This window comes from Lissotriton helveticus, chromosome 7 (assembly GCF_964261635.1).
Source record: "Lissotriton helveticus chromosome 7, aLisHel1.1, whole genome shotgun sequence".
In the NCBI taxonomy this organism is placed as follows: domain Eukaryota; kingdom Metazoa; phylum Chordata; class Amphibia; order Caudata; family Salamandridae; genus Lissotriton; species Lissotriton helveticus.
The window spans coordinates 1,832,791,887-1,832,816,116 of record NC_136068.1 but is presented as its reverse complement, the minus strand read 5'-3'; positions in this window follow the sequence as shown (position 1 = coordinate 1,832,816,116).

Genomic DNA, 24,230 nt, shown 5'->3' with positions numbered 1-24,230 from the left:
CTTGTGTGGAACTCTAATATAACTTTGAATCTGCTTCTTTGCCGCGCTCCCTGTTTCTTTCTGGTTTTTGGCTTCTTTGTTGTGGGGATTCGATTAATCCAGCAAAATGGGAAAAAAGAAACCCAGCCAACGACCCCCACGGGTCAGCCGTGTCACACCATCGACTCTATTTTGGCAAAGGCTGTGGGGGCTTTTAGCAAGGAGATGGTTAGGGCTGAGAGGCGGCTTTTCACTAGCTATAGGGAGGGGGGGGGGAGTCGAGGGTAAGCTTGCCACCTACAATGTTCAAGTTCAGAGATTTGTATAGCGCACTACTCACCCAGAGGGTCTCAAGGCGCTTGAGAGGGGGGGTGCTTTACATATCGAAAAAGACCCCTATGGACCAGTCTCAGCCCACCCCTTCCCCGGCTCCAAACCTGGTACCCATTGAGGCACGCTCACCCGAGCCTCCTGCCTTGAGGCCTGAGTTTTCCCCTTACCGCCACCGCCTATTGTATCTCATGACCCAGTGAACTCCCTCCGTCCCAAACGGAAACGGAGGGCAAAGAAGCCTGTGGAAGCTGCTCAGATAACACGCCAGGGACAGGCGATTGCTGCTAATGGGTTGTTTGTGGAGGAACTGTTGACCTGCCTGGCCCAAGTCCAACATAATATCACAGAATCTTTTATGGACCTTTTATCTCCACTCTTGAACAGAGTGGATAAACTGGAGGTAGCAACGAGGGACTTGGCAAGCAACATGGATTTTGTTTTGTCATCTAGGAAAACATGCACCTTGTTATCGACCAGTGTGCCCTCCACCAACTGATATTATGCCCCTTGCTACGCCCTTGTGTAATAGTGGTGCTCCACACGTTAATGTTCTTCCAAAGTCCAAGGGAGTTGTGGCTCAATCTACAATGCTAGGGTCTGGTGGCTCTAGTATCCAGGGAGATGGCGCACCCATCGCTGTGCGGGCCCACCAGGGCCTAGGTTCTGAAGTCGCCCCCTACATAGGGACGCAACTATCTAGGGTTTGCCACTCTACTGTGATCGACCTTCCCCCAGCATGTGCTCCCTATTCTGTGGGCTTGTCAGGGGTACCCGGCCTATCTGCTCATAAGGAGGAATCCACGTCTCCTCTAATTAATAAAGTCTCCCATTGGTTGGACCTGCATTCCGGGTATTCCATCAGGGATCCCAAGGATATCTTGATGGCGTGGAGGGTGGCGTGGATAGGTTCATCTAGGAAATCCTTTGAGGTACGCTGCATTATAGTCTCAGTACGGTACCATGAGTTAGCACGTAAAATCTTGTTTGGTGCTTCTAAATCTTTTTCCCTAACCTCCTGCATTAAATTGCTCCCACTGGGCTTTTTCCTTAGACCACCACTGAGCAGCCCTGGGGTGGGGGGGGGAGGGGGGGTTTGTCCGCGAGGGGTAGGCCTGTTGAGGGAGGTTTGGGACGTTTGTTACCCCTGCAAACTCTTTTGCCCCCCTTGCTGACTTCAACGAGCTGGATTGACTCCAGGAGGATTGGGGAGTGAAGAAAGGAAGGAGGAAAGGTCATCAGGAGAAAGGAGGTTATATAGAGAGGGAGTAAAGGAAGGAAAGGCTGGGGTGAAAAAAATGAAATAAGAATTACCGCAGGGCAGAGGAATGCGGAAGTGCAGACTTAAGCTGATAAACGGAGAAAAGAAGAGGCTTCTGAGGTCAGAGAAAGAACCACGGTAGAGGAGCGAGTAAAACCAGTGGTCGAAGTACGTTAAAAAGTAAGGTAACTATGACGCTGTGCACAATTGGGGGCTGTGCAAGGGGGCGGGGCAAAGGCGCCGCTACAAAAAAAAATATTCTCTAACTTTTTCGGTCTTTCACCTTCAGGTGTGTACATATAAAATATCACAGTTTATATGTAAAAAAGTGCAATCAGTGAAAATCGCACTACTGTAGTTTATGAAACCTCCATTAGAGACCTGTGTTTGTAACCAGAGAGCCACAGAACTGAATCCTGGTTGGAGCAGTGATGGGTTGCACCGACCGCAGCATCCCCTGTGTTACACCCCTTTAAGAAGCACACACTTCACAGCTCAGCTGGTCAACAGCGACCACTGAAAAATAATGCATCTGGTTCATCGGAAGTGTAAAGTGATTCCATTATTTAACCCCTCGAATGCTTGCGACGGCCGCTGGCCGTCACGCATCACGGTGGGCGTGTGCGGAGGATGGCCGGGGGTCGTCCAAATCCCGCCCACTAAATAAAATGCCAGCACAGCGCAAAAACTTGCGCTGCATGCAAGGGGTTAAAGCCAATATTGGCATTCTGACCTCCCCTTACATGTGCAGATTGACCTGTTGTACAAATTTACATTTCTTTCAGGTAAGCAGGCACCCGGGCAAGAAGGCTTGTTTATCTGTCTGCTCGCCTTCGGTTTGCTAGCACAAAAGGCTCCCTACATTACACTGCAGCTGAAGCATTTTAAGCTCTCGGAATTAACCATCTCTTTTCACAAAAAGTTGGGGAACTGTTCTGCTTAAATTAAAGTATGGGCACGTGGTGTCCCTCCGATCCCACCCCCTATGATCACTGATTAAAATAGGGTAAGAGAGGAGGGGGGGGGGGAAACAGGAGATCAGAATACAGATAATGTGTGGGGAAGGGACGGGAGAGAGGCAGCAGGAGGAAAAGGAAAGAAGAATGGGGAGAGGGACATGAAGGGGGGCTAGGGCTCACCTTCTGCTTCCCGGGCCTCTGCGGCCGCAGTCCTTACTGGGAGTCCAACAGCGCCTTGAAGACCGAGTGACATTTCCTCTGCTGCAGGACACCGATGGGTGAGGGGGGCAGGATCCTCAACGAGGAGGGCAGTAGCCTCAGCGAAGGGGCAGGAGCCTCAACGAGGGGGGCAGTAGCCTCAGCGAAGGGGCAGGAGGCGCAACGAGGGGGGCAGGAGCCTCAACGAGGGGGGCAGGAGCCTCAACGAGGGGGGCAGTAGCCTCAGCGAAGGGGCAGGAGCCTCAACGAGGGGGGCAGTAGCCTCAGCGAAGGGGGCAGGAGCCGCAACGAGGGGGGCAGGAGCCGCAACGCCACCGGTGGTAAGAGGAGCGCAGATGCGCGCTTACTGTTTACTGCGGCCTTCTTTACTTTAAAATAGAGGCCTCAGGTATAGCTCCTGGAAGTCTGTGAACACTGCGTAAATAAAGATCTGGGAGGTCAATTTTAAATACAGTTCCGCCACCTGGTGTTTGTAAGCACAAATTTGCTGTAGTTAAGTTAATTTCGATAGAATGTTGTAAGACTCCTTAATGTTCAAACCCAGTTTGGTGTTTTTTATGTTACTGCAAATACCTACATTTAATTTAAAATGGCAACAAATCCAAGTAGTGGTTAGAGTGTGATGGTTGTCATGCAAATATTTACTTGGATTTAAAAAAATCTCAAACTTCCTTTGCAACTTTGAATAAACCTCACCTAAAAATGTGTTCTCTCATAAACATAGAGATGCTGCGACCCATGGCACTCCAGGTCCTATCCTCTCGTCTCAGAGTTGGCAAAACTGTGGGAAGAACACCGGAGTGGCTCTGCATGCTTTACTTTCAGTCAGTTTTATATTATACTGATAGTCAGGGATTTAAGTGGGCCGTGTCCAGGCCCGGACTGGCCGTTGTGGGCACCGGGCAATCCCCCGGTCGGCCGCAAGGGTGGGGGCCGGTTTTGGTTCCCAGTTTGGCCCTGGCCGTGTCTCACGGGGCCTGAGCACCAGCAGTTTTTTTAAGGGAGCCTCGAAACGGGTCTCTATCGGGCTCTGTTTTGTGCCCTGGCACAGGCGGTCTGTTTTTTCCCGAACTGCAGTGACAGCAGGAACATCCATGTGCTCGTGCGCACAACTGCTCACTTCTCACTGGTGGAGATGTTACGGCATGACATTATGCCAGGTGAGCGTTGTAGGGGGAAGGGAAATCCATTAACCCCTTCGCCGCGGGGCTAATTCCCACGTGGGAGGGAGGGAGGGAAGGAGGGGGTGCGCGCGGCGCTGCAGTGCTCATGACATGCTCCGCCCGTCATGCAGCACTGTGGCGCTGTGCTCATGGAACGCCCAGCACAGCAGGGGAATTATCCCCGCGTGGGCGTTCCGTAACGATCATGACGAGCTCAGCTCATCATGAGCACAGCGCCACCGTGCTGCATGACGAGCCGAGCTGAGCTGAGCTCGTCATGGGCACCCAAGAGGTTAAAGAGAGTCATTTTCTCTCTGGATTTCCTTCTTTTTTAGGTCTCGCCTGTCGATGCGCATGCGCATCGAGCTTGCGAGCCTATTGCGGCTTAAACAACCTTTAACTAAGAAGCAAGGAATCGTGGCGATTCCTTGCAGTGCCCGTGACTTTTAAGCTCAATGCGCATGTGCATTGAGCTTAAAAGCGCGTGCACATCAGTTCCCTCAGCCGCAATCGCCGTCTGTTCCCTCACCCGCATTCCTCCGACACCTTTTGAATTGAAGCTTATCTTCACTTCAAAGGCCCCGGCTTCTTCACACTGCCTTCCAACCTCATGGTTGAAACTTTAGTCACCATCTCCTGTTTGTCGTACCCCAAGCAGCGGTGCCCGCACTACCAATCCTTCTGTTATGCCACATCTCTCAGCTTACAGATTCCTTCGCTCTTTCTTTTACTCTCCACGTTTCTGCCTCTTTCACTCTCTCTTCCAACTCTCTCCCCCCTCTCCATTTACTTACACAAATCTCGCAGATACCCCAAGCAGCAGTGCCCGCACTACCAATCCTTCTGTTATGCCACATCTCTCAGCTTACATATTCCTTCGCTCTTTCTTTTACTCTCCACGTTTCTGCCTCTTTCACTCTCTCTTCCAACTCTCTCCCCCTCTCCATTTACTTACACAAATCTCGCAGATACCCCAAGCAGCAGTGCCCGCACTACCAATCCTTCTGTTATGCCACATCTCTCAGCTTACAGATTCGCACTTTCTTTTCCTCTCAACGATTCTGCCTCTTTCACTCTCTCTTACAACTCTCTCCCCCCTCTCCATTTACTTACACAAATCTCGCAGATACCCCAAGCAGCAGTGCCCGCACTACCAATCCTTCTGTTATGCCACATCTCTCAGTTTACAGATTCCTTCGCACTTTCATTTACTCTCCACGTTTCTGCCTCTTTCACTCTCTTCCAACTCTCTCCCCCCTCTCCATTTACTTACACAAATCTCGCAGATACCCCAAGCAGCAGTGCCCGCACTACCAATCCTTCTGTTATGCCACATCTCTCAGCTTACAGTTTCCTTCGCTCTTTCTTTTACTCTGCACGTTTCTGCCTCTTTCACTCTCTCTTCCAACTCTCTCCCCCCTCTCCATTTACTTACACAAATCTCGCAGATACCCCAAGCAGCAGTGCCCGCACTACCAATCCTTCTGTTATGCCACATCTCTCAGCTTACATATTCCTTCGCTCTTTCTTTTACTCTCCACGTTTCTGCCTTTTTCACTCTCTCTTCCAACTCTCTCCCCCCTCTCCATTTACTTACACAAATCTCGCAGATACCCCAAGCAGCAGTGCCCGCACTACCAATCCTTCTGTTATGCCACATCTCTCAGCTTACAGATTCGCACTTTCTTTTCCTCTCAACGATTCTGCCTCTTTCACTCTCTCTTACAACTCTCTCCCCCCTCTCCATTTACTTACACAAATCTCGCAGATACCCCAAGCAGCAGTGCCCGCACTACCAATCCTTCTGTTATGCCACATCTCTCAGCTTACAGATTCGCACTTTCTTTTCCTCTCAACGATTCTGCCTCTTTCACTCTCTCTTACAACTCTCTCCCCCCTCTCCATTTACTTACACAAATCTCGCAGATACCCCAAGCAGCAGTGCCCGCACTACCAATCCTTCTGTTATGCCACATCTCTCAGCTTACAGATTCCTTCGCTCTTTCTTTTACTCTCCACGTTTCTGCCTCTTTCACTCTCTCTTCCAACTCTCTCCCCCCTCTCCATTTACTTACACAAATCTCGCAGATACCCCAAGCAGCAGTGCCCGCACTACCAATCCTTCTGTTATGCCACATCTCTCAGCTTACAGATTCGCACTTTCTTTTCCTCTCAATGATTCTGCCTCTTTCACTCTCTCTTCCAACTCTCTCCCCCCTCTCCATTTACTTACACAAATCTCGCAGATACCCCAAGCAGCAGTGCCCGCACTACCAATCCTTCTGTTATGCCACATCTCTCAGCTTACAGATTCGCACTTTCTTTTCCTCTCAACGTTTCTGCCTCTTTCACTCTCTCTTACAACTCTCTCCCCCCTCTCCATTTACTTACACAAATCTCGCAGATACCCCAAGCAGCAGTGCCCGCAATACCGCACTACCAAGCCTTCTGTTATGCCACATCTCTCAGCTTACATATTCCTTCGCTCTTTCTTTTACTCTCCACGTTTCTGCCTCTTTCACTCTCTCTTCCAACTCTCTCCCCCCTCTCCATTTACTTACACAAATCTCGCAGATACCCCAAGCAGCAGTGCCCGCACTACCAATCCTTCTGTTATGCCACATCTCTCAGCTTACATATTCCTTCGCTCTTTCTTTTACTCTCCACGTTTCTGCCTCTTTCACTCTCTCTTCCAACTCTCTCCCCCCTCTCCATTTACTTACACAAATCTCGCAGAAACCCTAAGCAGCAGTGCCCGCACTACCAATCCTTCTGTTATGCCACATCTCTCAGCTTACATATTCCTTCGCTCTTTCTTTTACTCTCCACGTTTCTGCCTCTTTCACTCTCTCTTCCAACTCTCTCCCCCCTCTCCATTTACTTACACAAATCTCGCAGATACCCCAAGCAGCAGTGCCCGCACTACCAATCCTTCTGTTATGCCACATCTCTCAGCTTACATATTCCTTCGCTCTTTCTTTTACTCTCCAAGTTTCTGCCTCTTTCACTCTCTCTTCCAACTCTCTCCCCCCTCTCCATTTACTTACACAAATCTCGCAGATACCCCAAGCAGCAGTGCCCGCACTACCAATCCTTCTGTTATGCCACATCTCTCAGCTTACATATTCCTTCGCTCTTTCTTTTACTCTCCACGTTTCTGCCTCTTTCACTCTCTCTTCCAACTCTCTCCCCCCTCTCCATTTACTTACACAAATCTCGCAGAAACCCTAAGCAGCAGTGCCCGCACTACCAATCCTTCTGTTATGCCACATCTCTCAGCTTACATATTCCTTCGCTCTTTCTTTTACTCTCCACGTTTCTGCCTCTTTCACTCTCTCTTCCAACTCTCTCCCCCCTCTCCATTTACTTACACAAATCTCGCAGATACCCCAAGCAGCAGTGCCCGGAATACCAATCCTTCTGTTATGCCACATCTCTCAGCTTACAGATTCGCACTTTCTTTTCCTCTCAACGATTCTGCCTCTTTCACTCTCTCTTACAACTCTCTCCCCCTCTCCATTTACTTACACAAATCTCGCAGATACCCCAAGCAGCAGTGCCCGCACTACCAATCCTTCTGGTATGCCACATCTCTCAGTTTACAGATTCCTTCGCACTTTCATTTACTCTCCACGTTTCTGCCTCTTTCACTCTCTCTTCCAACTCTCTCCCCCTCTCCATTTACTTACACAAATCTCGCAGATACCCCAAGCAGCAGTGCCCGCACTACCAATCCTTCTGTTATGCCACATCTCTCAGCTTACAGATTCCTTCGCTCTTTCTTTTACTCTCCACGTTTCTGCCTCTTTCACTCTCTCTTCCAACTCTCTCCCCCCTCTCCATTTACTTACACAAATCTCGCAGATACCCCAAGCAGCAGTGCCCGCACTACCAATCCTTCTGTTATGCCACATCTCTCAGCTTACATATTCCTTCGCTCTTTCTTTTACTCTCCACGTTTCTGCCTCTTTCACTCTCTCTTCCAACTCTCTCCCCCCTCTCCATTTACTTACACAAATCTCGCAGAAACCCTAAGCAGCAGTGCCCGCACTACCAATCCTTCTGTTATGCCCCATCTCTCAGCTTACATATTCCTTCGCTCTTTCTTTTACTCTCCACGTTTCTGCCTCTTTCACTCTCTCTTCCAACTCTCTCCCCCCTCTCCATTTACTTACACAAATCTCGCAGATACCCCAAGCAGCAGTGCCCGCACTACCAATCCTTCTGTTATGCCACATCTCCCAGCTTACAGATTCCTTCGCTCTTTCTTTTACTCTCCACGTTTCTGCCTCTTTCACTCTCTCTTCCAACTCTCTCCCCCCTCTCCATTTACTTACACAAATCTCGCAGATACCCCAAGCAGCAGTGCCCGCACTACCAATCCTTCTGTTATGCAACATCTCTCAGCTTACAGATTCGCACTTTCTTTTCCTCTCAACGATTCTGCCTCTTTCACTGTCTCTTACAACTCTCTCCCCCCTCTCCATTTACTTACACAAATCTCGCAGATACCCCAAGCAGCAGTGCCCGCACTACCAATCCTTCTGTTATGCCACATCTCTCAGTTTACAGATTCCTTTGCACATTTTTATTTACTCTCCACGTTTCTGCCTCTTTCACTCTCTCTTCCAACTCTCTCCCCCCTCTCCATTTACTTACACAAATCTCGCAGATACCCCAAGCAGCAGTGCCCGCACTACCAATCCTTCTGTTATGCCACATCTCTCAGCTTACATATTCCTTCGCTCTTTCTTTTACTCTCCACGTTTCTGCCTCTTTCACTCTCTCTTCCAACTCTCTCCCCCCTCTCCATTTACTTACACAAATCTCGCAGATACCCCAAGCAGCAGTGCCCGCACTACCAATCCTTCTGTTATGCAACATCTCTCAGCTTACAGATTCGCACTTTCTTTTCCTCTCAACGATTCTGCCTCTTTCACTGTCTCTTACAACTCTCTCCCCCCTCTCCATTTACTTACACAAATCTCGCAGATACCCCAAGCAGCAGTTCCCGCACTACCAATCCTTCTGTTATGCCACATCTCTCAGTTTACAGATTCCTTTGCACATTTTTATTTACTCTCCACGTTTCTGCCTCTTTCACTCTCTCTTCCAACTCTCTCCCCCCTCTCCATTTACTTACACAAATCTCGCAGATACCCCAAGCAGCAGTGCCCGCACTACCAATCCTTCTGTTATGCCACATCTCTCAGCTTACATATTCCTTCGCTCTTTCTTTTACTCTCCACGTTTCTGCCTCTTTCACTCTCTCTTCCAACTCTCTCCCCCCTCTCCATTTACTTACACAAATCTCGCAGATACCCCAAGCAGCAGTGCCCGCACTACCAATCCTTCTGTTATGCCACATCTCCCAGCTTACAGATTCGCACTTTCTTTTCCTCTCAACGTTTCTGCCTCTTTCACTCTCTTACAACTCTCTCCCCACTCTCCATTTACTTACACAAATCTCGCAGATACCCCAAGCAGCAGTGCCCGCACTACCAATCCTTCTGTTATGCCACATCTCCCAGCTTACATATTCCTTCGCTCTTTCTTTTACTCTCCACGTTTCTGCCTCTTTCACTCTCTCTTCCAACTCTCTCCCTCCTCTCCATTTACTTACACAAATCTCGCAGATACCCCAAGCAGCAGTGCCCGCACTACCAATCCTTCTGTTATGCAACATCTCTCAGCTTACAGATTCCTTCGCTCTTTCTTTTACTCTCCACGTTTCTGCCTCTTTCACTCTCTCTTCCAACTCTCTCCCCCCTCTCCATTTACTTACACAAATCTCGCAGATACCCCAAGCAGCAGTGCCCGCACTACCAATCCTTCTGTTATGCCACATCTCTCAGCTTACAGATTCCTTCGCTCTTTCTTTTACTCTCCACGTTTCTGCCTCTTTCACTCTCTCTTCCAACTCTCTCCCCCCTCTCCATTTACTTACACAAATCTCGCAGATACCCCAAGCAGCAGTGCCCGCACTACCAATCCTTCTGTTATGCCACATCTCTCAGCTTACATATTCCTTCGCTCTTTCTTTTACTCTCCACGTTTCTGCCTCTTTCACTCTCTCTTCCAACTCTCTCCCCCCTCTCCATTTACTTACACAAATCTCGCAGATACCCCAAGCAGCAGTGCCCGCACTACCAATCCTTCTGTTATGCAACATCTCTCAGCTTACAGATTCGCACTTTCTTTTCCTCTCAACGATTCTGCCTCTTTCACTGTCTCTTACAACTCTCTCCCCCCTCTCCATTTACTTACACAAATCTCGCAGATACCCCAAGCAGCAGTGCCCGCACTACCAATCCTTCTGTTATGCCACATCTCTCAGTTTACAGATTCCTTTGCACATTTTTATTTACTCTCCACGTTTCTGCCTCTTTCACTCTCTCTTCCAACTCTCTCCCCCCTCTCCATTTACTTACACAAATCTCGCAGATACCCCAAGCAGCAGTGCCCGCACTACCAATCCTTCTGTTATGCCACATCTCCCAGCTTACAGATTCGCACTTTCTTTTCCTCTCAACGTTTCTGCCTCTTTCACTCTCTCTTACAACTCTCTCCCCCCTCTCCCTTTACTTACACAAATCTCGCAGATACCACAAGCAGCAGTGCCCGCACTACCAAGCCTTCTGTTATGCCACATCTCTCAGCTTACATATTCCTTCGCTCTTTCTTTTACTCTCCACGTTTCTGCCTCTTTCACTCTCTCTTCCAACTCTCTCCCTCCTCTCCATTTACTTACACAAATCTCGCAGATACCCCAAGCAGCAGTGCCCGCACTACCAATCCTTCTGTTATGCCACATCTCTCAGCTTACAGATTCCTTCGCTCTTTCTTTTACTCTCCACGTTTCTGCCTCTTTCACTCTCTCTTCCAACTCTCTCCCCCCTCTCCATTTACTTACACAAATCTCGCAGATACCCCAAGCAGCAGTGCCCGCACTACCTATCCTTCTGTTATGCCACATCTCTCAGCTTACAGATTCCTTCGCTCTTTCTTTTACTCTCCACGTTTCTGCCTCTTTCACTCTCTCTTCCAACTCTCTCCCCCCTCTCCATTTACTTACACAAATCTCGCAGATACCCCAAGCAGCAGTGCCCGCACTACCAATCCTTCTGTTATGCCACATCTCTCAGCTTACATATTCCTTCGCTCTTTCTTTTACTCTCCACGTTTCTGCCTCTTTCACTCTCTCTTCCAACTCTCTCCCCCCTCTCCATTTACTTACACAAATCTCGCAGATACCCCAAGCAGCAGTGCCCGCACTACCAATCTTTCTGTTATGCCACATCTCTCAGCTTACAGATTCCTTCGCTCTTTCTTTTACTCTCCACGTTTCTGCCTCTTTCACTCTCTCTTCCAACTATCTCCCCCCTCTCCATTTACTTACACAAATCTCGCAGATACCCCAAGCAGCAGTGCCCGCACTACCAATCCTTCTGTTATGCCACATCTCTCAGCTTACATATTCCTTCGCTCTTTCTTTTACTCTCCACGTTTCTGCCTCTTTCACTCTCTCTTACAACTCTCTCCCCCTCTCCATTTACTTACACAAATCTCGCAGATACCCCAAGCAGCAGTGCCCGCACTACCAATCCTTCTGTTATGCCACATCTCTCAGCTTACAGATTCCTTCGCTCTTTCTTTTACTCTCCACGTTTCTGCCTCTTTCACTCTCTCTTCCAACTCTCTCCCCCCTCTCCATTTACTTACACAAATCTCGCAGATACCCCAAGCAGCAGTGCCCGCACTACCAATCCTTCTGTTATGCCACATCTCTCAGCTTACATATTCCTTCGCTCTTTCTTTTACTCTCCACGTTTCTGCCTCTTTCACTCTCTCTTCCAACTCTCTCCCCCCTCTCCATTTACTTACACAAATCTCGCAGATACCCCAAGCAGCAGTGCCCGCACTACCAATCCTTCTGTCATGCCACATCTCTCAGCTTACAGATTCCTTCGCTCTTTCTTTTACTCTCCACGTTTCTGCCTCTTTCACTCTCTCTTCCAACTCTCTCCCCCCTCTCCATTTACTTACACAAATCTCGCAGATACCCCAAGCAGCAGTGCCCGCACCACCAATCCTTCTGTTATGCCACATCTCCCAGCTTACAGATTCGCACTTTCTTTTCCTCTCAACGTTTCTGCCTCTTTCACTCTCTCTTACAACTCTCTCCCCCTCTCCATTTACTTACACAAATCTCGCAGATACCACAAGCAGCAGTGCCCGCACTACCAAGCCTTCTGTTATGCCACATCTCTCAGCTTACATATTCCTTCGCTCTTTCTTTTACTCTCCACGTTTCTGCCTCTTTCACTCTCTCTTCCAACTCTCTCCCCCCTCTCCATTTACTTACACAAATCTCGCAGATACCCCAAGCAGCAGTGCCCGCACTACCAATCCTTCTGTTATGCCACATCTCTCAGCTTACAGATTCCTTCGCTCTTTCTTTTACTCTCCACGTTTCTGCCTCTTTCACTCTCTCTTCCAACTCTCTCCCCCCTCTCCATTTACTTATTATTTATTTTTTATTTATTTTGTCAATTTATAGGGCGCAACAGCTACCCAAGAAGGGTTTCCCGGCGCCTAGACACAGCTAGAGATGAAAAGACAGAATCGGAGGGAGACTTTGAGGGATTATTGTTCGTACAGCCAGGTCTTTACAAGCTTTCTGAAATTGTGGTAGTTATCTTCCTTCCGAATGCTTGGAGGAAGCGTGTTCCACAGCGACGGTCCGAGATAGGCAAAAGATCGGCCCCCTGATCTTGTACGTTTAAATCTTGGTATGCAGAACCATGCTGCTGTCTGGGACCGGAGGTTTCTCTTTGGTGTATAGAGGCAAGCAAGGGATTGGAGGTATTTAGGGGCTCCTCCTGTTTTTATTTTGAACATGTAGTTCAAAGCCTTGAAACGAACTCTGTTCTCTATCCTGAGCCAATGAAGGTCCCGGCGATAGTTCGAGACTCCAGCGTTTCTGGGAATCTTACACAGGAGTCTGACCGCAGCGTTTTGTGCCACTTGTAGTCGTCCAATGACGGATTTATTTGCGCCTAAGTATAGGATGTTGCCGTAGTCAAGCCTTGATGTGATAAGGGCATTGACTACGGTCTTCTGTGTTGACATAGGCAACATCCATAGGATTTTCTTCAACCATCTGGTTATGGTGAGACATAATCCCGTAACTTTGCTGGCCTGCTTATCCATGGATAAGGCGTTGTCTAGTATAAAGCCCAGATTTCGAGCGTGGGACACCGGGGTCGGCAGGATGCCCATCTGTTCTGGCCAATGCGCGGGGTTCCAGAGTTCTTTGTCTTTTCCCAAGATCAGAATTTCCGTCTTTTCCCCGTTCAGTTTTAACTGGTTTGTTGTCATCCAGTTCAGTATTTTTAGCAATCCTTCCTTGAGTAGCGACGGGGAGTGGGGACAAGAATTAGATAGGGAAAAAATGATTTGGGTGTCGTCGGCGTAGTTCATGAGTGTTAGCCCTAGTTTCTCAACAAGTTCTACCAGCGGTTTGAGATAGATATTAAAAAACAGGGGGCTCAGGATGGACTTACACAAATCTCGCAGATACCCCAAGCAGCAGTGCCCGCACTACCAATCCTTCTGTTACGCCACATCTCTCAGCTTACAGATTCCTTCGCTCTTTCTTTTACTCTCCACGTTTCTGCCTCTTTCACTCTCTCTTCCAACTCTCTCCCCCCCTCTCCATTTACTTACACAAATCTCGCAGATACCCCAAGCAGCAGTGCCCGCACTACCAATCCTTCTGTTATGCCACATCTCCCAGCTTACAGATTCGCACTTTCTTTTCCTCTCAACGTTTCTGCCTCTTTCACTCTCTCTTACAACTCTCTCCCCCCTCTCCATTTATTTACACAAATCTCGCAGATACCACAAGCAGCAGTGCCCGCACTACCAAGCCTTCTGTTATGCCACGTCTCTCAGCTTACATATTCCTTCGCTCTTTCTTTTACTCTCCACGTTTCTGCCTCTTTCACTCTCTCTTCCAACTCTCTCCCTCCTCTCCATTTACTTACACAAATCTCGCAGATACCCCAAGCAGCAGTGCCCGCACTACCAATCCTTCTGTTATGCCACATCTCTCAGCTTACATATTCCTTCGCTCTTTCTTTTACTCTCCACGTTTCTGCCTCTTTCACTCTCTCTTCCAACTCTCTCCCCCCTCTCCATTTACTTACACAAATCGCGCAGATACCCCAAGCAGCAGTGCCCACACTACCAATCCTTCTGTTATGCCACATCTCTCAGCTTACAGATTCCTTCGCTCTTTTTATTACTCTCCACGTTTCTGCCTCTTTCACTCTCTCTTCCAACTCTCTCCCCCTCTCCATTTACTTACACAAATCGCGCAGATACCCCAAGCAGCAGTGCCCGCACTACCAATCCTTCGGTTATGCCACATCTCTCAGCTTACATATTCCTTCGCTCTTTCTTTTACTCTCCACGTTTCTGCCTCTTTCACTCTCTCTTCCAACTCTCTCCCCCCTCTCCATTTACTTACACAAATCTCGCAGATACCCCAAGCAGCAGTGCCCGCACTACCAATCCTTCTGTTATGCCACATCTCTCAGCTTACAGATTCGCACTTTCTTTTCCTCTCAACGATTCTGCCTCTTTCACTCTCTCTTACAACTCTCTCCCCCCTCTCCATTTACTTACACAAATCTCGCAGATACCCCAAGCAGCAGTGCCCGCACTACCAATCCTTCACACACGCAACGCCACTCACACACGCAACGCCACTCACACACGCAACGCCACTCACACACGCAACGCCAGTCACATACGCAACGCCACTCACACACGCAACGCCACTCACACACGCAACGCCACTCACACACGCCACTCACACACGCCACTCATCCACGCAACGCCACTCATCCACGCAACGCCACTCATCCCCGCAACGCCACTCTTCCATTTGCAAAAAGAAAAATGTCTAACTATTCTATTGCGAGACCTATTGCATTTCCAATGCTTGTTTAAACTTGGGAGCAGCAACATTGCCATGGTGTCAACAGGGCTTTAAGTGGAAGCTGTTTCGATATTATATACAAGCCATGGTTGCTGCTTATTTATCTTGTGCAACTAAAAACCATTGACAAAGCCAATAGTCCAGACTTGTTGTAGGTATGATGTTACTTGTTGTATGATATATCTGGATGTAATGACAGAAACAGCAAAATAACAGTTGGCGGCACACTATGTTAAGCACAGATTTTTAGGTTGTGTTTTTAAGCCACACACTTAATTACTTTGGACACGTCTCTTGAGAAAGATGGAACACACTCAGCTGAAACTGATCCTTTGGTGGCAACTGTGGGAGGTAAAATGGGCCTAAATGTCTGTTCTGTATGTGCTGAGGTGCGGGCAGTGCGTTTGTGCGTCATCAGCGAATGTGTAAGCATACATGTGTGAGTGAGAGTCAGTGACTGCTAGTGAGTGAGATTCAGGCCTAGATTTACTATTCCGCGAGGAGTTGCTGCACTTCCTTGCGTCAAAGGGAACGAGACAACCTGTGCTGTATCGACTAACACATGGTGTATTGAGCTGGTGCACTCTTATGCCTTGCGTCAAGGCACACACCCTTGAGCCATAGCCGCTGCAGTGTGTGTGTTCTCTACAGCACAGGCTTTGTACTGGAAGAGGGCCCTTCCAGTACAAAAACTGTGCTTTAAGGATTTTTCCACCCCACATTGTATGTGTGCTGTGCAATGCAACAACTACAACATTTGAAAAATGTTACATCCGCCCGAGGATATGCAGTATTTTGGCACAAATCCCATCAATGTTTGCAAGAGGGGTGTGTGTCAAACCCCATGGATTGTTGCATGGGAACACCTGTGCACCATCCATGGAAAGTCAATTGACGCAAAGTAGCACACAGCACAAACTGACATTTGTTTCAGATACTAATCATACCAAAGACTGATTTCCATTGGATGGTAAATACCACCCTAACAGCGATAGTAAACCTGAGCCCGAGTGTCAGTGAGTATGAGTGAGATTAAGAGTGAATGCAAGGGAGTAAGTGAGAATGAGTAAGAATGAGTGTAAGGGGGTGTAAGAGTGAGTTTGAAGGAACAAGTTAGTGGTAGTTGAAATGAGAGAATGCGTGAATGCGATGTTTTGCTCAAGAGTTTGTTGAACCCTAGAATACTGAAGTTAATTATTGCAAGAGATACCGAGGGGAAAACGCTGGCACCCGCTTCCTTGCAACACTTCTTGGCAGGACACCCATGACAAAATAAAATACTGGCACACTGGGGGCGATTCCAGGCATAAGGGGTCCCACTGGTAAAATACTGACCTATGAGATATAATTCATGTATCTAAGGCACCCATGGACAAGCACTGCCGCACTTCAGGAAATTCACCAAAACCACAGGAGGAAAACTGCCAATACTCGAGTGTCAAAACTGGATTAAGTGGTCTCACTCGACATTGGGCCGGTTGGCAGCTGTGGGCACCGAGACCTCAGCCTGCTTTGGGATGTTAACATACACAAGGGAAGATCTCATGCCATGCAGCAGGAACGCTGCTACCTAAAGAATTTAATATACTCTGCACTAACGCCGGGCACAAACTAGCGCGCCCATCTGTCGCTCAGCTACGTGGGAAAAATCCCTCATATTAAATCACGCGTTGTGAAATTATCCTTATCCACCATTTAGTACCAGTACAAACATATAATCTAGCATTTTCCTGGCAATGCCAGAAATCTTCTTTGTTCAGGAATCTAATCTGTTTCCTTTTGATGAGTTCAGCTTTTCTTAAAACAGAGTTTCACTCCCCAGTGTAGTGTTGATACCACTTCTGGCCCTGGAACAGTTCCAAACGAGGCACCGCAGTGCCAGACCCTAGGGTAGTTCAAAGAGATACAACTAATTGACACAGTGCGTGTTGTAATGCTTGTGATCGGGTACGTGAAGTATACACGTAAAAACAGAAGAAAAACAAGTGCCAGAATGCTGGGAAAAACAGGACTAAATAAGATAATCAGGCCTGAAAAGTTACAATAGGCGATAACTGTTTTTTTTTTTTTTTTTTGTAGTTTGAATGTCTTATGGTACGTATAACATAACGTGAAGCAGACGTATCGGTGGTTTTATGGGGTTTAATTTTCCAAGGGGTGCTTTGGGATTTCAGAGCTCATTTCGATCCATTGTCACCGCTAAGAAACGTATCCTCTGCTCTAGTTTTGTTTTTATTTCATGTTCATCTTGGTTTTAAACTTGGTCGTTATGCTAGCCCACGAAAACAACAAAACACTATCACTATTGCAGTAACCGACCAGCAATAAGTGAAGCCCATTTACAAGTGCAGTGAAATACAATTCAAGATTTTGCCGCCATTATCGCTTTTATTCAGAGGCAGGTAAAAAAAGCATCTTCACACTTTATTTGAATTTTTCAGGACAGGCGCACAGTACTATTCACTCTTGAAGTTACATTATGTTGTTTTGTGATAAAGTAGAAGTCCTCCATGGGCATCAACGTTGATCCATTCCTGAGAAAAAAATGACTATTAAAGTGCTTAAAGGTAACTTTTCAATCGCTAATGTTTCTGCATTGGGCGCTTTGCTGCTGGCCAGAAGACACCTCTGAAGTTTGTCGCCACCATCTGTATATGTCTAAAGGTTGCCAGCAAGCACAACCTGTGACATTGTATGAGGCCATGAGGGCATCCACCCCACCTGCCAAGTCATTAATCCCAGACATGTACGACCCCAGTAGCTGCAAGTAGGTCTCCAGACCCGACCCCACTGGGGGGTGTTGGGCATTATTTGGGTGTTGGGGTAATCTTCTCTCGTTCCCCTTCTGAAAGATGGTTTATGTTGATTTGCGATGATCTAAATAAACACTGTCAATCTCAGTGTGTGTGAGCGCCGAGAGGTCGCTCATCTTTGATTCCGTTATATAATTTACAGTAATGGTGGCCAAGTACAGAAGTGATCCATTTCTTTCTGGACGCTATAAAGCGTGAAAGCACCCACTGCACCCCAGACCAAAACACATAGGTAAAAGACAGTCAGCCAGATTCATCAAGGGAAAATCGGCTCGCAAAGGGCCAGATTCTGAGAATCTGGCCCTTTGCGAGCGCAATTTTTGCATTTGGGATTCATCATCCCAAATGCAAAAATCGCAAAATGCGAAATTGCTATATTGCGAGGAATTGCATTTAAGGAATCTCTATTTGAGATTCCTTAAATGCAATTCATAAACCATTTTAGAATTGCGAATTTTTGGCCGCTATTTACCGCGAAGTCTGACTTCGTGGTAAATAGCAAAAATTTAGAAAAATGCACTTTAGTGCATTTTTCTAAGTTGTATGTTACACACACACACACACATGTCCTTTGGACATGTGTGTGCGCAACATCAGTCTACATTTTCATTTCAGGGGTGCTACAGGGTGTCCTTTGGACACCAGTGGCACTCTTGAAATCGCATCCTTATTTGCGATTAGCAAATTGCTAATATTAGCAATTTGCTAATCGCAAATAAGGAAGCTGTAGAAATTGCAATTTATTTTGCGATTTCTACATGAATCCCGTTTTTCGAGTCTTTATTAGCGATTCCTTAATAATCGCTATTAAGGACTCGCAAAACGGGACATTGATGAATCTGGCCGATTGTCATTTACAACACCAATAGCTGGTGCACAGCATGTTATCACTTCACAAGGACTTAAGAGAAACTATGGTTTGGAGGCAGATTTGTAACTTTGTTCAACTCGATATGTACTTGTATTGTAAGAATGATGTGTCTACATGATTAATCACACAAATGTTGATGCAAATGGCACCTAATATATTTTTATTTCATTCTTTTACAGCACTACTCATCCCAGTGCAGGGAATCACTTTTAACATCACAAAAAGAGACATAATAATTGATACACGTGTGTAAATCAATGTACATCAAATGTTACATAAGACAATGAGGGTTCTAACTAAGGCTTCGGTTTTCTGTTTTTATTGTTTTTTTTTACAGATAAATACAGACAGAAAGCCGTGTGTTTTCTGCCTGAATTTATTTTTTAAAGCAGAAAAAAACCTGAAAATGGTGCTTCTTGTGTGAGACTTTCCATGCCGTCTTTTATGAATTTCAGGCAGCAGCTGAGCAGACAGACAGCATGGAGAGTTGAAACATAGGATGAGATTTCCTTAAATACAAGTATATGTTAACATATAGTTGTAGTGTAACACTAATAGGTACCTGTATGTATAGTGTTTTGTTATCTGTGGCTGCTTAATTTGCTAAAAGTTTGCAGAAATCCACGTACGAGGGCACGTTCAAGAGTTCAATAAATGTGGAAATATACAATTTTACAGCTCCATTTATTCTCAAACCACAAAATAGATTGGATAAATACCAATAAGATGGGCACAAAATAAATATGGATAAATACAGACATAAATCTTTAAAAAAAATACCATAAAACCAGGAACCATAGTTATAACTTACAAGGTATATGAATCACATATCACTCATATTTGTAGACGGGTCCGGTTCCAGGATTTGTGTGACCCTGGGCTGAAAGGGAATGTGCGAGGCTCCTCAAGTTTGCATACATGACTTTTTCAGGGATCTGGAAGCTGTTTGTGCAGACTCCTCCCTGGCCACAGCTCCTTCTCTCAGGTACCTACAAGCACCTCTTCTACAGCTTGCTTCAGGCTGATGGTGTGAGAATTGCTTGAGGGCAGGGAGTTAAAACTATGGGGGCCCTAAAGTGCTGGACAATGGACGTCCTGCGGTGTCTCAGATTGGGCAGCCCGAGAGGAGGCCGAATTGCAGGACAAAAGTGAGCAATGCATCTTCTTTCTACTGGGACACCATCCCAAAGAGGCCCAGGGAGGGCCCCTCCCCTCCCTTTCACAGGCCCAATTGCAGTGAGACGCCTTTCTTCAAGTAAATCAGCAGGAGTACAAGAGGGCTGGTGGTGTGTTAAACTGGTATGGGGCCCCATGCTGGTGAGCTGAGTGCGAGGCCCTGGGCAGCTGCCCACACAGCCCATGCCTAGCGCCGGCTCTGCTTGTAGAGATTACTTGTTAAGTGTGAACGGTCGGCAGAAACACAAAGTCAGGATAGAAAACCTTATGCAGTGATTGTGGTTGTGCGCACTAATAAGACTTTATTACTTCTCAAAAGAACCCTTTGAAATCTTAGACTAACAACATATTAAGAAAAAACACAATAAGGACCTGAAGCCATGACTTGCAGTTTGCTTGAAGCTGCTCGGTGCAAGTGCAGGAAAAGCAGGCTTTGACAGAAAGTCCAAAAGGTTGCAGGTTTGCGAGCCCGGCTTTCGCAAAATTGATGGCTTTGTTGTGTTTATTTTCTGGTCTAAGGCAGTTCAGCCATATCTGCTTCTCAGAACCACGTGTGTTAAAAGTGCTTGTCTCTCCCAAGCTGTAGGAAGACGGCAACATTGTGTCTGCTGAATAGCGAGCAACAGTTTTGCAACTGCTTAACACCGAACAGCGAAAGGCTTGATGTGCGTCTCTCACCCGCGTTGACGGTCAGTGAGGCTGTCCTCTATGGCTTCTTCCTATTTGACAACGGACACACAACTTTTTTTTAAAGAACGAAAGCAGCCATAATGCGGTCTTTGAGCGAGCAGGGGGGCCCTACAGGGGGAGGGAGGGAAAAAAACGACTCACCCGTTCGCGTGCACATCTCCTGTCCTCCGTACATGTGCGTGCACATCTCCTGTCCTCCATTCTCGTGTCTACATCTCCTGTCCCCCTTCGCCAGTAAATCGACGACAATAGATCTCGTCAAGCGATCAGCACATGCTCTGCATCGCTAGGAGATACCTAAAAAGTGCTTCCCCTCCAGGCAGCTGTGATTATTTTCATTGTTTATCCGCTTACCCAAGTCAGCAGCGGTGCGGCTGCCTAGAGAAGTATCAGAGTTACAAAAGGATAGATCTTGACCTTTGGGGGCTCACACTTGGCACAGTAATGCTGTTAAATTGCTTTAGATCAGTAGATGATTTACTGTAATTGTTTCTGTCTGTCAGCAGCCACAGGCAATCGTGAGGAATGTATTGCTGTTTCCCAGTCCCAGCATCCTCTCCGTCCCTTTCCATCACTAACTTTTAGAGTGCCATTGTGTGTTTTAGAGCTGAAAGCCCAAGGCTACACCAAGCTGCATCGGTTTTTAGGTCTGTCTTGGCAGTGCAACTGTCATCTGACCATATGTGGTTAACAAAAAAAAGTTTTAGGAGCAATGCTGAAAGAGGGGTGTAGGCTCCATTTTGCAAGAGTGCAGGAGATGATTGGACCCAATTTGTGCGCTTGTGTGGAGCAAGTCCACTCCCACCATTTTAGGCAGCACCAAACCTGACAGCTGCACTCAACTGCTCTCACCTAAATGAACAATGATGGCATTGGAGAAACCACTTCCCATGAACATTTCTGCTATGGACAGCAGTTGACCTCATCACCACTATGTCCCCACCAAGAGTCTGCCTTCTAACTACAGTGTTGTCCACACGCTCTTCCAACTGGACGAGAATCAGTCCAGCTTAGCCACCAATGTATCCAGTGAATTCTCTACAATTTATATTAACATCTTTGATGACTTAGAGCCTCAAACACATCCTACAAGAAAATAAAGAAGAACAAAGTCGATAAACAAATGCCTAACCTTACGATAACTCTCCTGATGGGCAAATATAATGTCCACAACAAGAATGCTTCTTATCTGCCTATGTGCCTATCAATTTCCTAGCCAAACCTAATCTATGCACATTTGTAGCTGCACCAGTTCCAAAAGAATGTGTTCCATAATTCTCAACCTGTAAGCCAAAGCCCTTTGAAACCTTTCTGAAGACCCCATCATGTTCAATGGCGTCAGCCTGCTACCAGCTGCATGCAGGAAAACATTTTCTGAACATACTGATTCCCTTCAAACTGTCTTTAAAGTTCAAGTGGACAAATATCACATCCATACACCCATTTCAAAAGCGCACAGTGCCTTTCACTGTCTTGTCTGTTTTACATCTGTTCAACCATATTGCTAAGACCTCTACCCAAATCTGTCCTGGTAATGCCTTTCCTACCCCCCCACAACTCTGATCCTACAAGCTCCATTAAACAACCAAACCATGCATAAGACAGAAAGTCACCTCGCTTTCTGAATAGCAACAAATTGGCAACGTTTTACGCACATCCCTCAAAAGTTCATACGGAACAGGCTTTCTCTGCCTCTCAAACCGGCCAACATATGCTTGGCTAACTCGCTAAAAACAAGGTCATTATCCCAAAACAAAATATACAGCAGATACTGGGCACATGTTTGATAAAGACAAAATTAGTAGTGCAGTAGTTTAAGACAAAAACAATAGACACCGGTGGTAAGGTGAAGACAGTATATGATGCTTTATATAGGTCTTCTTTTCTCTCTGTTTTTACAAACGCCAGCCGACACGAGTTTCATCAACAGGGCAGTGCCTGCGATTCATCAGGGCTGTGAGCGGCGATACCGGTGATAGTGAGTCTGTCAGGACGATGTGGTAGTCAGCAAGGATAATGTAAAAGGAAATGGAGACGCGAAGCAGTCGGGTACGACTGGTGCGGGCTGACCTGTGGACAGTAGGGTTGCTCCGGGCCGAAGTATGGCGGAATGATCCTCAGGATCATTCCGCCATACTTCGGCCTGGAGCTGACTACCGCATCATCCTGACAGACTCACTATCACCGGTATACCGATCATACTACGTGCCGCTCACAGCCCTGATGAATCACAGGGACTGCCCTGTTGATGAAACTCGTGTCGGCTGGCGTTTGTAAAAACGGAGAGAAAAGAAGACCTATATAAAGCATCATATACTGTCTTCACCTTACCACCGGTGTCTATTGTTTTTGTCTTAAACTACTGCACTACTAATTTTGCCTTTATCAAACGTGTGCCCAGTACCTGCTGTATATTCTGTATGGTGTTCAGGCATCCCGTGCCTGACCACCTTTGAGAGGCTTCAGGGTTTTCTTCTATACTGGTAGCACCGTCCAACACAAGCTGCAATTCGTCCATCACTACTCACTTTAATCGTACTGTGTGAGCGCCCTAAACTGTACAACTCAAACCCTTAGCTGAACCCTCATCATTATCCCAAAACAACTTGGCAAAAAACTGAACTCCAGCCATCTTTCCCCAGATAGTAATTGGCTACAATCCGCCCTCTAGCAAAGTCAAAACAAAGGTAAACATATCTTCTCTCCTCTCCATCATTCCATCCTTATCTCCATCCCTCTTCCTCGCACCACAGACAACAAGCTCTCTCCACGCTGCTCACAACCTCCCTTAGTAGATGGCACTAACAAATGTCCTATCAGCTCTAAAAATCTTAGTTGCATAGTGCCCTCAATTCGGGTGGCATCTGCATCTTCTGCTTCTGTTTCTCAAGCCAGCCAATGAAATCTCTGCCACTGTGAACGAACAAAGCATCCCTTATGTCTCTCTTCACACCTGGGACATGTCTGGCCGCAAACAAGTGTAAAACTATAAACACACCAGCATAAGTTGTTTCACACAGCTCCATACATCTCACATTTGCCTTCTGACCTCTTACGAAAGCAAACACTGTAGACGTTCTGATTTTCCACATTAAATTGGACTTGTTTATGAGCCATTTCAGCATCACACAGGACCACCACCACAACCGATTGAAGAATTCCAAGAACCCTACACTCCTGCCTTGATTCAAACAATGCTCTGGCCACTACTCTGCACACCATCTGCCACCACAAGACAAAATAAACAAACTCAAGATGTTATCTGGCCATTCCTCTGCACAACATCCGCCATCTACCAGTTACAATTTTAAGGAACCCTAGCACTCCTCCAAGGTACCTCATACACTGATGGCCTCTCTTCTTATTGCCCCATATGGATCGCAACTTCTCTGGCTGAGGCGAGTTTACGTACTCCGACACAAGAGATCTACCCCTGTCCCAGGATAATGGGCTGTCCGACATTGCATGCTTGATGTTGTTTTAAATAATCATCTATAAATTACCTGACCAGATGCCAAGTTTTGAAATAATATGCAGACAATTCTTGGACTATGTCTGTGTAGACACCTAGTGTTCATCCGTATTGTCATAAGTTTCCAGATTTCTTTGTTATATTTTGAGCTCTACACTTTGACCATCCTTTCCCCATATCTCGGAATGAAATATCCAATCATCGTTGAGCTCCTCAAATGCATAGTGCTTGGACCACCTTTCTTGTGTTAACCCACTTTTAGTATCCCTCTCTCTCTTCCCCCCTCTCT